The sequence below is a fragment of the Dipodomys ordii genome, unplaced genomic scaffold (genome assembly GCF_000151885.1).
Source record: "Dipodomys ordii isolate 6190 unplaced genomic scaffold, Dord_2.0 Scaffold9, whole genome shotgun sequence".
Lineage (NCBI taxonomy): Eukaryota > Metazoa > Chordata > Mammalia > Rodentia > Heteromyidae > Dipodomys > Dipodomys ordii.
The window spans coordinates 25,552,204-25,568,486 of NW_012267225.1; the positions used below are offsets into that span (position 1 = coordinate 25,552,204).

The following is a 16,283-nucleotide window of genomic DNA, read 5'->3' on the forward strand; positions in this document are numbered from 1 at the left end:
TTAAAATGAGATTTAAAAATCCCCCAAACAAGAAACTCCTCCAATAAAAGTATTGCCTAAGTTACAAACAGCTAATTTATGATTGGCTGGGACTTGAATTCTTTAGAACTTTTCTGTCCCCATTCATACTTCTTTTATTTTTTTCCCGCTCTTTTCAGGAAAGACTCCTAACTGCCAGGAGACTGACCTATTGGCTTGTTTAGGTGATGCTTCTTTTTTTTCCCAGCTCTATTAATTCAGGCTCAAGTTTTTTTTTTTCACACATTTTATTCAACTTCTTTTCCTCTTCAACTGAACATCCCAACTTCCACCCAATTACATCAGAAAATTTAACACTACTTTTTTTGTGTGGATGCCTGTCAGGGGACTTGATCTCAGGTCCTGGGCACTGTCCTTGAGCTATTTCCTGCTCCCCGCCCCCCAAGACTAGAGCTCTATTTGAATTCTATATAGAGTCCATTATACTTTGATTGATTCATTTGTAACCACTTATATCCAGCTCAACATGTTTACATATAAATTTATAGGTACATTATATCAATTACAAATGAGGGAAAACAGGCAACCTTTGTTTCTCTGGGTCTGGCTTACTTCAGTTAATACAATTTTTTCCAAGTCTTCCTATTTCTTTATGATACCATTCTTTATAATGGATAAATAAAATTTTATTATATATATACATATATATCACATTTTCTTGATCCATGCATCCATTAAGGGCATCTGGGCTGGTTCCATATCTTGGCTATGATAAATAGTGCTGTAATGAACAATGGTTGTAACAGTAGCTTTACTGTAACTTAAGGTTAAAGCCCAACAAAATAAGCACCAAGAATGGTACTTGTGGAGGTATGAGGAACAAGGGGAGAAGAGTAGAAAAATGAAGTGAGGAAGAGAAAGAATGCAGTTAAAAATTCATTGTACAACAACATTAAGTAAAGTAAGGGAAGGAATGGATTGAAGGGGTGAGACTGTTGAAGGAGGTGACACGGATCAAGATGCGTTGTATTCATAAACTGCTTTGTTAAATGGCACCTAAAGATAATATTATTAATAATAAAAGACTATAGTTCTACAAATTGAGCCACAGCTCTACTTCTGGATTTTTTTGGGGGGGGCAGTTAATTGGATATTAGAGTCTCAGGGTCATTCATGCCCAGGCTGGCTTCAAACCTCAATACTCAGATCTCAGACTCTTGAGTAACTAGGATTATAGGCATGAGTAATATTACTTTTTAATACCAAGAGCACCACATAAGGAATACAGGTGCCTATCTTTACTGAATTTAAAATTGAAAGGAGAAATTTTTATTGCTACCTATGTCCATCTATGTATACATGCATCATAAATGATGCAAAGTGAGTTAATCTGATTTAAAGTTGCTAATAACATTGTATAACATTGTATAGGTCAGCCTTATACATTTTTCTTCTTTTATTTAGTTTGTTTTTTTCTTTCTCTTTTTTACCAGTTGACAATATTTGGTCTGTTTCTGTACTGTCACTTTATTTATATGATTGTGTTTGTTTTTCAGATACAAACTGGTATGGAGGAAAAAATGTGTGTTAAGCTGGGTGGAGACCTCTTTGTCTCTCCTTTGCTTTTTCCTTTTCCCTGTGAAATCAGATATCCACAAGAAAAGGCTAAGATCACAGCACGTGTTAGCAAATGCAGCAAGGAGTCTGTAATCTCTCTGTCCTTCTGTGCTTCCATTTCCTGACTATCTAACATATCAGCATGTGTTTTTCTGCAGTGTTGGCAGGATCAAAAGTCAGTCAAAGATGATTCAGGTTCCATTTCTATTATGAAATAATTGTCTTATCTGCATGATAATGCACACATATATTTCTACCAAATTATCTACATCCTAAGCATTCATTCATGCCCCAGAGAAGATGATGAATGTAGCAGATGCTTACATGTTGTGGTGAGATCACCAAGATGGGAGGAGCAGGGCAGCTCGCCAACTGTTTGGGTGGCTATTTGTCAAGAGAATGAGTCATTCCTGCAGCCCCTGCTGTACCACTCCTGATACTGCTTTAATATGTTCCACTGGAAAGAGGCCAGAGCTCCACACCAAAACTCAAGCCAATTTTTCACCTTTTGGTAATAGTACATTTTAATCTTCCCTATGAGTGCCATTCTCTGCCTGCTGCAGATAATCTGGGTTTGCCTAAGCAAGGTATGATCTTTGTTTTAAAAGTAAAATTTTTTATCTGTTTCACCCTTTTATTTTGGTCTTTGAAATAAGCACCAAAGTGTGTGATGGGTTCTGACAAATCTTAACCGAGAGACCAGATGATGTGCCATACTTACAATTGATATGATCCAACGATGTCTGAGCCCCTAAACCAATAAATCCTCTTTAAAATATTCTACTCTTTTGCAAGCACACTGGGGTTTGTAATTGGTGCTTAAAGAAGAGGAGAATGCTGAAATGCTCTATCCTACATATGGCAGAGTGCACTCTGGCTTCCCCTGCCAGTAGCTGGTAGAACACAGAATTGGCAAGAGTTGGACCCATAACCATGCTGGATTCCATTTGTATGGATTTCAAGGATTTCAGCAGTGAAGCCTGCTGGTCTGCAAGCCTGTGATGTGAGAGCTGCCAAACAGTGGACTGGAAGGGGGCTCCAGCTCCTTTTGTGTTCTTAAGATGACTGAGGAGTTTGACTTAGGTTCAGACTACCCCTGCTGTCCTATTGTCTTAGCAAGTGGTAGTGTGACAGAGGAAGCCTAGGGGAAAGCTGATCTGGAGTTTCAATAGAAAACCAGCACAGAGACAGTCTCCAAGGAAGTCTCCAAGGCTGGCCTGCTGGCTTGATAGGGCTGTCCATGGAAGAGCTGAGAAAGAAGCTGTGTGGAACAGGCTGTGGGAAAGAGAGAGCTGTGCTTGTTCTGTATTCTGCAGTGTGATTATGGTAACCTGTCGGAGTGACCTTGACTCACACAGTGAAAGCAGCTGCTTGTGGGGTGTGATGATGGCCAAATGATTACTTTTATTTGCTAAATGGGGACTGATTTGGACTAGGACATTTGGTTATTTAGAGTATTTGTTGATGTGCCAAGTTTGGCAATCAATTCAGGGCAAGAGGCCAGATGTGGTTAGATGTCAGTGTCTCGGTCAGGAAGTGTGGAAATTTCTAGTTTCAGTTTTATGGCCATCCTGATTTGTGTTACCGTTGGTTTTCTATGAGTTTAGAGATATGTACACAATGAGAGTGAGCATCAAACTTCAGAAGGTATTATCTATTACATTCTGAAACTGGTTGGATTTTTACTTTGATTTAAATCTAACAATTTTGGAGGATACTCTTTCAATATATTAATATTTTTCTTTTCTTTTCTTTCTTTTTTGACACTGGTAAATAAAATCCAGTACTGAAAAGAGCCTTGGGTTTATTGATATATTTGGGGAGGTTCCTTCTATCTCAATGGCCAATGAATCCCACAAGGCTAGTGATGTTCATCAAATAATTTTTCAATGAATTGATATTATTGGTTCAGAGGAATGGAAAAAAATTATTTTAAAAATTAAATTACAATAAGAAAAAATCATTACCCTAACAGAGGATGTTCAATGTACAAGTTAAATCATCCCAATTAAAGAATATTCAACAATATTAAAAATTTCTCTGAAAACATTCATCAAAGCTGAAAAAATAGAAGTAATTTGTCTACAATAAAAAATAACATGTCAGGGACTAAAACATTATTTTTCTGAAGTATGTTATTTGGGAAAAGCTCAAAACATCTGGATTAGATTATAATAAGCTATAATAGAGGGATTAATGATTTCTGAGATACCAGTATTAATACTTGTGTTATTTTCTAATACCTCTGTCTCTATTTCTTTAAAAGTGAAACAAAGCCACCCTTTCTAGTTTTACTAGTTAAGTTTTACCCAGTTGTTGTGGTGAGCTGAGGTTGGGGGGAACCTGTCACAAATGATGTTTGAGGAAGCCTGTGCTATTTCTTTCTCTACTTTTCATATCTCAATTCCCTGGCCATTCCATTTAGTTCCTGAGGTGTTGACAGCTGGTAACATTAAACTGCAATACACTTTTCAGAAGTTATTGATATTCCTGAGGTTTAATGATGTGAGTTGACTTAAGGAAAAATATGCTGAGGTCTTAGTCTGCTGTGTCTCATCCAGGTTTGCTGTAGTTTCTAGGAATACAATGCCAGGAACTATAGGCCACATTGGATCACTTACTTTCAGAATGGTCCTGCATAGACCAACAGGCCAATACAACATTAATTCTTTCTTTAGGATTTTTTTAAAGATGCTAAACTATTGAGTCCAAGAGATTTAAAATGTCTACTTCTGTTATGTTAACTGCTATTTGTGTTACAATAATGGTTCTAATGTATTTCAGCAAAAAGTTAAATTCAGGAATGACCACAGATACCTGTAGTTCTAGGTATTTCAGAGACAGAATCAGAGTCAGAGTTCTAGGTATATTTTGGATATGAGGCCTTTTTTCTGTTGTATGGGTAGTGAAGCTCTTCTCCCAATCTGTGAGCTTGCTATTGATTTTACTAGATATGTCCTTTGCCATGCAGAAGCTCTGCAGTTTCATGCAATCCCATTTGTCCAACATTTCTTTGATTTGTTGTGCTTCTGGGTCTTTATTAAGAAAATTTTAGCCTGTACCAAGGAGCCCTAGAGTTTCATATTCCTTTCTGTAATCTTTTCAGGGTGTTTGCTTTTACTGTGAGGTCTTTGATCCATTTGGAGTTGATTCTAGTACAGGGTGATATATAAGGATCTAAGCCAGACCCAAAGAACTATTGGTCCCATGGTTTCCCTCACTTGCAATAATTAGTATACATCTAGGATAATTGTATCAGATGAGCAGAGAAGCTCAAAAGCTATGTACATATGACCATATAAGATGATGCTAAGTGAAATGAACTATTAGGTTTAAGTTTTTCTCATATGAATATCAAGGTTAGTCTATAAACTACTTTATTTAATGCATCCAAACCATAACCAATGTCCTGAAACTCATGGAGATCCTTTTTATAACAACATGATTTCAGTTATGTTCAAGACAAATTTGTTGAGCAATTTGTGAACTGGTGCTAGCTACAAAGAGAGAATATAGAGATTAGGAACTATAACAATCAGAGGTAGAAAAGACAGGTGATATCAAATCATTCATAAAGACTTGGGAAGAATTATATTAAGTGAAGTAAACCAGACACAGGGAAACAAAGCTTGCATGGTTGCATTAGTGGTAGATAGAGTGTGCTTATACATCTATAAGGAAAGGGGCTAGGTGGTATGCAAGCAATTCCAAATGAATTAACTGAATTATAACAGACACTATGGAGATTCTATCATAGTACAATAATACATGATTTTTAGAAAGACTAAGTCAAAGCTCAACAAAATAAGTACCAAGAAATTGGTGCTTGCAAGTGGAGGGAGAGTCCAAAGGGAGAGGAGTAGGTAATGAAGCAGAGGGAGGAGAGAAGAATGCAGTCAAGAATTCATTGTGTATACCACAAAATAAGAGGAGTGAGTGAGAAGGTGGGTAGGGGACAGATGGGTGAGAATGTTCAAAGGTGGGGCATTGATTAAGATGCATTGTATTCATATGCTGCTTTGTTAAATGACACCTCCCTTGTACACTACTACTTATTGGTAATAAAAGAAAAAGTCAGGCTGGGCACTGGTGGCTCACTCCTGTAATCCTAGCTACTCAGGAGGCTGAGAGCTGAGGATAGTGGTTCAAAGCCAACTTGAGCAGGAAAGTCCATGAGACTCTTATCTCCAATAAACTACTCAGAAAACTGGAAGTGGCACTGTGACTCAAGTGGTAGAATGCTAGCCTTGAGCTAAAGAGCTGAGGGACAGCATTCAGGCCCAGAATTCAAGCCCCATGACCAACAAAAAGAAAAAGAAAAAAAAAAGAAAAAAAGTCAGGTGTCTGTCTTAAAGGTGATAATGCTGTAATAACAGAGATCAAAGAAGATGGACTGAGAATTCATAAAGAAGCGTGAGCTAGCAACAGTGAACTCTTAGCTGTGAGGGCATGGAAACAGGTATTGTTTGGAGAGTTAGGTGAGAATGTAGAAAACTGAGAAAGCATTTTGGGTGGTAGAGCTGAGATAAGAGATACAGTAGAGATGCGGATTTGAAAACATCCAGGTCAATTTTGACAGAATGTCTACAATTTTAGTTTGGCTAGGAGTATGCTGTTTATAGTAGATTGGTGGAAATTAAGATGATAAAAATGTAGATTGTTCTTCAGTGTCTTCAGGACTAGAAATTTATTGAGTTCAGAACGCATAGTTTTCTGCAAGGGCAGTGAGGTGATTCAAGTTGTATTTGAGTGACAGTAATGATTAAACCGAGTTATTTTGGGGGGAGACCAGCAGAGAGAATCTGATAGGATGCCCTGTGAGGAAGAGAGAGAGAGAAAAGAATGGGGGCCTGGGGTGAGCTGGGCTGGTGGCAGCAGGAAGCAAAACAACAAAAAAAAGAGGAAGAAACAGAAGCTGCAGGATTTGGCAACTAACTAGGTGCAGGTGGACTGAAAAAAATGTCTGGGAAGATGACAATTTGACTGTGTCCAAGACTTCCTCCAAAGCTTAGTTGTCTCTTGATCCAATGCCGGCTGAAGCCAATAGGCATGCTGAGTCGCAGAGTGTGAGGATGGGCGGGAGGATGGCCCCACCTCTGGCTGCTTCTGCTGGAGAAGGCTGCTGCTGAATTTCTCTCCTGTGGACTTTACAAGAGCCTGGAGTTAATAGGAAGAATTTTGGTCAGGCAAATAGAGTGTGTTGTATCTGGGCTTCAGGGAGTGCCATGTTAATGATGGTAAACAGTACAGAAAATTTCTGTTTCTAATGTGGCATAGAAGAAAAGTGGAGGGACAGATATGCTAGTGTACACTTGTAATCAAAGGGCTCAGGAGGTGGAGGCAAAAGGATCATAAGTTAAAGCCCAGCCTGGGCTACATAAGGGAGACCCTAAGCAAACAAAGCAAATAAACATCAAATCAAAATAAAACCCCAAGTCATCACTCTCCTCATGGCAAGAAAAAAACTTACCAAACTGAAAGTTAACAATTCTTATTAGAGTTCATGAAGGAATTAGGGTCATAAGACAAACTATTAGTTTCTCCAAATTGCAGAGAAAAATAGGCTGGTATAGAAAAAAAAATATATAGCTTCCTGCAGCAGAAGCTCGGAACAGAAACCCCATGTGAGAACACCACTACTAGGTTCCATTTACTCAGTGCATTTCAACCACTTTCCAACCAAAAATGACAAGGCATACTAAAAGATAGTTTAAACATAGTTTAAAAAGACAAAGTGAAGCTGGAAGTGGAACTATGGCTAAACTGATAAAGCACCAGCATTGAGTAAAAAGCTCAGAGACAGTGATCAGGCTCTGAGTTTCAAGCCCCAGGACTGACACACACACAAACATACACACACACACACACACACACACACACACACAATTAGAATTAGCTAAAGAAAACATAGGTGTTGGAATTATAGACTGAGAGTTTAAAGCAATGATGACTAGGACTCTAAAGGCTCTATCTGGGATAGTGAGCCACACACAAGAACAGATGGGTGATGTTAGTAGAGAGATGGAAACTCCAAGAGTCATAATTAGGGAAGTGGCGCTATAGCTCAAGTGGTAGAGCACTTGCCTTGAGCTGAAGAGCTGAGGGACAGCGCCCAGGCCCAGAGTTCGAGCCCCACGACCGACAAAAAAAAAAAAAAAAGAATCATAAGGCAAGACATTTTTTTTTAAACTACTGTAACAGAAATGAAGAATGCTTTTGATGGACTCATCAATCAACTGGTCATCGCTGAGGAAGAAAAAGTGATCTTGTAGAAACATCAATAAAATCTTCCAGAACAAGGCAGAGGAGGAAAAAGAATGAGGAAAGTATTGAGCAGAATTGTACACATTGTGGGACAACATAGTTGTAATTACAGAGTGTATCACATAATGGAAATACCAGAAGAAGAGGAACAGAGGAAATGTCAAAGGCAATAATGACTGAGAATTTCTTAAATTTAATGATAGATCCGGAAACCTCAGAGAATACAAAGTAGGACAACTAGCCACAGAAAACAAACAATAATTAAAATAAAAATGTAGTTATATACACACTGAAGAGAATCAAAGATAAAGAGAAGATTCTGGAGGGTTGAGACAGGAGCGCATCTTACTTATACAGGATAAGAATTGCATCAGGAATCCTGTGGGAGTGAAATAAAATAAAGTGGTGAAAAGCATGCCAACATAGAATTCTGTATCTAGTAAAACTACCTTTGAAAGTTAAGGAGAGTTAAGTTAAGGTGACTTGGGCTTATAATCCTATTTGGTCAGGAGGTTGAGACCTGAGAAAATTCCATGAGACTCTTATCTCCAATTTAGCACCAAAAAAAAAAAAAAAAAGCTGGAAGTGGAGCTATGGTTCAGGTGTTATGGTTCAGGTAGAGTGTTAGCCTTGAGTAAAAATGCTCAAGGACAGCACCCAGGTCCTGAGTTCAAGCTCCAGGACAATTTAATTAATTAACTAATTAATTAAGATCTTTTCAGACCAAAAGAAATGTGAAGGAATTTGTCACCCAAAGGCCTGCCTTATATGAAATGTGAACAAGAAATTCTTTAGAAAGAAAGGAAAATGAGATAGGTAAGAAAATCAAATCTTCATAAAAGATGAAAGAAAATGATGGAAGGCATATATGAAGATAAAATTAAGCAGAAGGTGGAGAGTGACACTGGATTGAGTAAGAATACATGAAAGAATCTCCCAGCTTCCCAACTGATAGTAGTTGTCCTGAATATGTGGTTCCTTTGTGTACTTCTAGGGCTTGATGAGTGTGCAGATGCCACAAGGCAGAGACCATGTTCTGTGACTTCACCAGGGCCTCATGGGATTATTTCATTGCATTTCCCATTGTTCAATGGGCTTCTAATAGTTGAGCTTGTGTCTCATTGTACTAGAAGAACAGTGGTATATTTGAGCGCATTGCGAACCAGAATCAGGGAGAACAACACTTAGTCCTGATCTCTGATGAAAATGAATTTCTATAGAAAACAGGCATCAACTTGAACAAAAATAGGAAACTTGAGATTTAGGTACAGTGCTAAAAAAGATTTGCTAGCATGAAAAATACACGATGCTATTTAACATGAAACAACAAATGGGCAAACTGAATGAGAAAACAGTCATAATTGAGTTGCAAATGATGATATATAGCTCTTTTAGATTTGATGCATGGATTAAAGAAGTTCCAAAAGAAGACAGAGAAGGACAGGTTGCATCAGTTAGATACATAATGCAAGAACCTTTCTTGAGCTGAAGACGTAAATGAGTCTGCAGTTTGAGAGAATTAAAGGAATTCCAGGCATGATTGGAGGGGGGCTTGGGAGTGAGGGAAATATATACATTTTCTCTACTCTGGAAAATTCCCAATTTTGAAGGAAAATGTAATTTTACACATTTCTAGCTAGGAAGAACAAATTACTAAAAAAGGGAACATAGACTAGGCTCAAGTTTTTCACTTATTCCTATTGGCACAAGAAGATTGTGTAATAACATGCATAGATTACTCAGAAGACAGAACTAAGGCCAAGAATTCAATACCCAGCAAAGATAATGCTCATTTGACAGATTTAGAGAGAGAGAGAGAAAGAGAGAGAAAGAGAGAGAGAGAGAGAGAGAGAGAGATTGGTGACTTTGCAAAGGTTTAAAACAATGTTGTCCACCAGGGTTATTGATTAGTCCTAGGATTTTGTTTATTTTAGTACTGAAGTTCTACTTCCTAGAGAATTTTTTTTTTTTTAGTGTCAGGCAAACTGAAACAGCTGGTCACCCAGTCACAATGCTCCTCAGGAGAAAACCAGTGTCAAATAAAATGAGAACAGACTTTGAGGTGTGAGTTCTGAACCAAGGGTGATTTTGCTCTGCTCTCTCCTGGTACCTCCTTCTACCCTATGAATCTGTGTCTAAAGATAATCTTCATTGTCATTACTGAAGTGTGTGTCAGGGAAGGGTTCTGCTACTGGTATTTGGTGAGTAGAGGCCAAGAATATTTCTAGAAATCCTAAAATGCACAGGAAAACCCTACTCCTTAACAAATACCTGCCTCAAATCTTAATGCTTTCAAGTACCAATGTTGGAAAGCCCAGGGTGAGGGCAGATAATGACAGATGAAGAGAATATATGTAACATTTAAATATAAGTTGATAATGAAAAATTCTTTTCCAGTTGTAATATAAGAACTCACAAGAGTTTTTCAAGCTAGGAGAGAGGAAGAGCAGAGAAATCCTAATAATGATATAAGGTTATGAACTGACAAAGCCTTGTCACTGGGCAGGAGGCTGGTCCTGGGGCTTGAACTCAGGGCCTGGGTACTGTCTCTAAGGTTTGTATTCACAGAAGGATACAACTTGATCTGACCTGTGAAGGTGAGAAACAGTGCAGGTAGTGGGAGTGGAGCCATAGTTTTCCTGTCTGTGATTCTAAGACACTTGAATAAGGTCACTGTTTTAATTCTCAATACTGTCTGCCTTTAAATAAATATATGTGGTTTAATATCTTAGAGAAATAGTTCAACAATTATCTCATTTCCCTCTCATAAGCCATTTAAATTGGTCTATGAGTATGATTACTGGTTAATATTTATTTTCTTTCCTATACCAAAATCTTCTTGAGGGTAAGATTTTCTTCTCATTAATTTCTACATCCAAAATGACTTCTAAATATTTATTAAACAAATAGCCACCTCTCAGTGTATTGTCTAATATACTAGATATAAGGCAAAAAAGCTACTACATAGATCTGTGATTTCCAGGATGTTGTACTTTTGCTGAGAGTTATGAAAAAGAAATGAAGAAAAATGTAAGAATAAAATGCATGATCTCACAAGCCATGAAAATTGTTTTGAAAATGTAGAGATTCAACCATGTAATTATAAAACATGTAAAAAGAAATTTTCTCTTTAGAGCAGGGTTGACAAATTCAGCAAATGAAAATAAAAACACGGGTAACTGGTTAAGCTTGAATCTCAGATTAACAATGAAGCATAATTTTGCACAAGTAAGTTCCAAATATTGCAAGACGTACACTTATGCTAAAAAATATTTATGGTTTGTCTAAAATTCTAATTTAACTGGGCTGTCTTATAGTTTATTGGGTAACTCTACCCTCTGAAATAGCAACATTTCCTAATTGGCTAGAGACAGAGAGATGCAGGAGAAGAGTTGCTGTTTTCAGGTTGACATATAAAAATATTACCCCAAAATGACTCATTAACTTTTTTAGCAACCGACATCTGTAGAATTTTTACTTATTCTTGTGCCCTCTTAATTCTATATTTTTCACAACTCTGTGATTTTTCAATCTTGGATCTGCCTTCCACATTTACTTTCTGGAACCTGATTCCACGGCTGTCAAGGAAGTTCTGTCTTAGATCAGGGTAGCAGAGACAAATTATATTTGTGTAGTGCTTTTACTTCCATATTTGTCTAATGCTCACTGTAGTGCAGTAGCTGCTATTATCCCATTCCATAAATGAGGTCAAAAGTTATGTTGTGCTTGTAATTGTTGCTGTATTAGTCTGATGCAATTGAGGGCAAACAGTATAAGAATCAGGAGGGCTGGAAAAGACAGAACGGTCTTTGTGTGCAAGGTGCTGAGTCCAAGGTGCTGAGACCAAGAAAGCTAGATCTGAAGATGAGTTGCCAAGGGAGGCAGGCAGGTTTTGTACTTAGTCTATCACAAAGCTTCTCCCTTCCATCTGAACAACAAAATATTCCATAACTCATTGACAAGGTGTTAGGTTGGAATGGTTGCTTCAGGCACTAATTATAAGGATATAAATACCAAAGAGAATTGAGAAACAGATACTTATGATGTAACTTTTCAAAGAAAGTAACTAAGCACCAGTATTACATTCCTGGGTCCTTCACCCAGGGTTTTCTCATCCCAATTATGCATATAACAGAGAAGGCAGATTTTCATGGGAAGCTTTGAACTTGTTTTTATTATTATTATTCTATGATTACTTCATCCCAACCCTCACCAAGAAGGAGGAGGAGAGGGTGTTAGCTTGAGGCTCAAGGGAAGGATATTTTAGAATTTCCAGCCTCACTCACCTGCCAGACATAGGAATCGAGTGAAATACAGCTAAGCTGGAAACCTGCTTAAGGGTTGGACAGAGAGTGGAGTGGACCTGAATTGCCTTGGTGACTGCTGTGAAACAGCTGTGGACTGATCAGGTAGCCCCATGAGGTCCTCAAAGAGCAATAGAATTTCACCAGAGAAATCTTTTTCAGTGAACAACTAGTGAACCAGGGCCAAATTGGAGATACTGGCTGAATTGGTAAAATGCACAACCTACCTCATGAGTGTCACCATTGGTTTTTCTCAGAGGAACCATGTGGCTATCGGGTCTAGAATATGTCATTTCCATATGGCTTAGAGCCAGTTTATGATATTACTGATCAGGTAAGGACACTTTGTTTTCTGTATCCCCCCTCTTCATGTTCCAACCCAGAGACTTTGGCAGGTGCTGCTGAGGCTGGGAGGCTGCTATGGATGGGAGCAGAGACAGGGGAACCTAACCTAAGGCTGGTGGGCCTCTGACATGCCCGGTGGGAGGAAGTGAGGTGAACAGCACTGAATGGGGAGTGAAGACATCCTCATTTCTGACTTGAGTCATATAAAAAGACAGGGGTATTTTCTGTCCTGGAGGAATGCCCAGTATAACATGGGGCCTTCCCCATGGTGGAGGGGAAAGGCTGCCTCACAACCTACTTTTATAAGACCAGTGGTAGAGTTGTGGTTACCCTTTAAAGTATATAGTACATACCCATATAAATTATTAAATGAACCCCATGCACAAACCACTTGACTGAAAAAATAGAAATGTGTAAAACCTTTACATTTCTGTGGCCCTCAGCCATTATATCTTATATCCGATCCCTGCTAATGGATATTCCTATATTTGGCATATATTCATAACCTTCTTAAAAAATTATCTGGTAACAGTACTTAGAATTGAACTCAAGGCCTCACAATTTCTAGGCAGACACACTTGGCTCCCAGCCCTTTTTGCTTTAGCTATTTTTGGAATTAGGTCCTGTGTTCATGCCCAGGCCAACTTGAACTGTGCTTCTCCTATTTACACTTTCCATATAGCTAAGATTATAGGTACATATCATCATATCCAATTTATTGATTGAGATTAGGGTCTGGATAAATTTTTGTCTATGGCCAAAAAATGTGATCCTTTTTATCTCTACCTCCTGAGTAGCTGGGATTATTAGTGTGAGCCACTGCACTTGGCTTTGTTTCTATAAACAATTTCTTATATATGTTAATATTCTATCATGTGTTATGGTTCTTTGACTTGAACTTTATTACATGGTATCAAACTATGCGTTTTATTCTATGACTTGCTTATTTCACTATTAAGCTATTAAGGTTAATCCATGTTCAAACATAGCTATGATTTCTTTATATCCACTGCTGTAGAGCATCTCGTGAAAGCACACTAACTGAATTTCTGCCTATAGATACCTGGACCACTGACATTTCTATCCCCTATAATATAGTCATAAACATGTTTAGAAGGGCTCATGTGTAAGATCTTTTTGTTTAGAGAATATACCTAAGAGTAAAATTGCTGAAGTTATGCCATCATTTAAAAAAATTGTGTGTCGAGCTAGAGATAAAACTCAGGACTTTGCAAGTGCTCTTGCGCAGACATACATCCCCAGACATGGCATGATTTTTAAATGGCTACCAGCTCATTTTCCAAAATAATTGAATCACATTCCAACACTCTCAAATTCCCACCTCCAAACTACCATCGTAACATATCCCAGGCAGTACTTGATAATCAGAATTTTAAAGTATTTTCCTGGCTGGGCACTAGTGGCTCACCCTGTATCCTAGCTACTCAGGAGGCTGAGATGTGAGGAGGTAGAAGCCAACCCAGGCAGAAAAGTCTATGAGTCTCTTATCTCCAATTAATCACCAAAAAGCCAAAAGTGAAGGTGCGGCTCAAATGGTTGAGTACTAGCCTTGAGGAAAAAAAGCTAAGCTGAGAGTGCAAAGTCCTGAGTTCAAGCCCCAGTACACACACACACACACACACACACACACACACACACACACACACAATTCCAGTGTAGTGGGTTTAACATAGTGTCTCATTGGAACTCTAGCTCACATTTTTGTAATTGCTAAAGAATCTAGTTTTTGTTATTTTAAATGAATCCATTTGTACTGGAGGTAAGGAAATAATAAAAGGAGTTCATTGAAAAAAATAAATTAATCCATGTCTACAATTTACAGAAATCATATGGAAAGATGAGAAAGAATGATAGAAAGGGTGACATTGACCAAGATTATATTCACAAACTGACATGTTAAATTGAAACTAACTACTGAAAGATAATAAATACAAATAAAAAATCAGATGGAAGGTAGGACAGATGGGTCAGTGCTTATTTAAAATTATATTTCATCTAATGAAGTGATTAACCAAAGTATGACAAATTCTTATTGGACAAAGCCTATCAACTGGTCTTGGAGCCCTAAGCCACTAAGATGTGGCTACCTATTTAGATGCCAGTGCAGACCTGGTTAATACTCTGCTATCTACACATGGCCTGATCTCTACCAGGTTCAATGAGGGGCCAAAAATGGGAATCACACTTTGGAAATAAATGATTGGTGCCATTACTTTGAGAAGAAGTCATTTCGAACTGCTGGGATCAGGTTCCTTGGCTTCATTGTCTTCCTGATAGGATTTTGATTTCCTTCATGAAATTCTCCTTTGGACTTATTATGGCTTAAATAGCTTCTTCCTTTTTTAAAAAATTCTCTTTAACAATCATCAGTATGTTCTGGGCTGCATGTTTTTCCTTTTTAGTATATGGTTTGACATCTTCCTGTGAGGAGATAAACCGCAGATTAAAGGACATTCAAGTAAGCTCATGTACTTATGCCTAACTAGAGGTTTGAAGATAAATATGGCTTTATTATTATTTAAGAACATTATATTTTAATTATTAAATTATCTTTAAGTAGTTGTACAAAGGAGTTTCAATGAACGTAACAGTTTATAACTATAATGTATCTCCATCAATGTTACCCCTTCCATCATTTTCTCCTGTATCTTCTAATCCACCTATCTCCTTAATTTACCTGGTTCTATGTTCACATATGTATATTGACTATAATGACTGTATTCATCCACCCTTCTTCTCTTCACTAATTTCCCCTTCCTCTTCACCTCACTCTTCCTGACAACAAATGTTTATTTTGTTAAACTATGAGTTGGTTGTTTGATCGAGTTCCACCATTGCAAACCTCCCCTGCACGTGACATATTCTAAATCATAGTTTATGTACATATGCATATGTTTTCATACATGTTTATAAGTTAGATCTAATCTCTGTGGAGGAGAGAAAACAAGCACACTTAAGCACTTCAAATGTCTGTACTCTGTTCTAGGAATGTTTCATAACATGGTCCAGCCCATTTTTCAGATCTCATGTTCACTTTCCTCTCTCAGTTATCCAGTCAGTAAGCTGGTGGTAAGCTGGATAATGGCTCACGAAGTTTCAGCGAATGTTATACCAGCAGAAACCCTGCCAGCTTGGACTGAAAATGACTGAGAGGATAGAATGAGAGTAAGCTATTGGGACTCCCCAGATTCTACAGGCAGGAAACAGCCTGGTGTGAGTACTTTACTTCAAACAAATGTTGCCATTCAAAAAAAGGGGGGTTACTCTAAGGGAAACTGTGGGCCAAGAACCTTAGAGAAACATCCAGGCCCTGAAATGCAGTCAGGTTTGCCTGATTGCATTCAGAAATTGGTTAGGAAAACAGACATCCTTTTTCCTTTTATGTTTCCTTTTATTGGACAATGATGTCCGTAACTGTTATCCTTTGCCTGTCCTACTAGCTTCTTTGAACATAAAACTTGTTTTCTAATTTCACAAATCTACAGAAAGAAGAATTGTCCTCTTGGATGGATTTTATGCTGAGATTCACCTACACCTGATTTAGATAACTTGATTTGAGACTTTTGAATGGATAAGAATTAGATGAGATTTTTAGAGTAGAAGCTGGAATAGGTCTGAACCTATGGCCTTCAAGCACTGTGGGGTGATTTTTCAGGGCCTGGGCACTCTCCTGAGCTTCTGTACTCAAGGCTAGAACTCTACCTCTTAAGCCAAAGTTCTATTTCCTGTTTTTTGGTAGTTAATTGGAGATAA

The 16,283-nt window shown here is 38.0% G+C and overlaps 1 long non-coding RNA gene across 1 annotated transcript in view; it reads left to right on the forward strand.

The window, feature by feature from the left end:
* LOC105980469 overlaps positions 1 to 15,687 on the forward strand; it is a 33,496-nt gene extending 17,809 nt beyond the window's left edge. The window contains exon 3 of the long non-coding RNA XR_001174747.1: positions 15,578 to 15,687. This is a non-coding gene — a long non-coding RNA (uncharacterized LOC105980469). The remainder of the gene's footprint in view (positions 1 to 15,577) is intronic.
* The last annotated feature ends 596 nt before the right edge of the window (positions 15,688 to 16,283 follow it).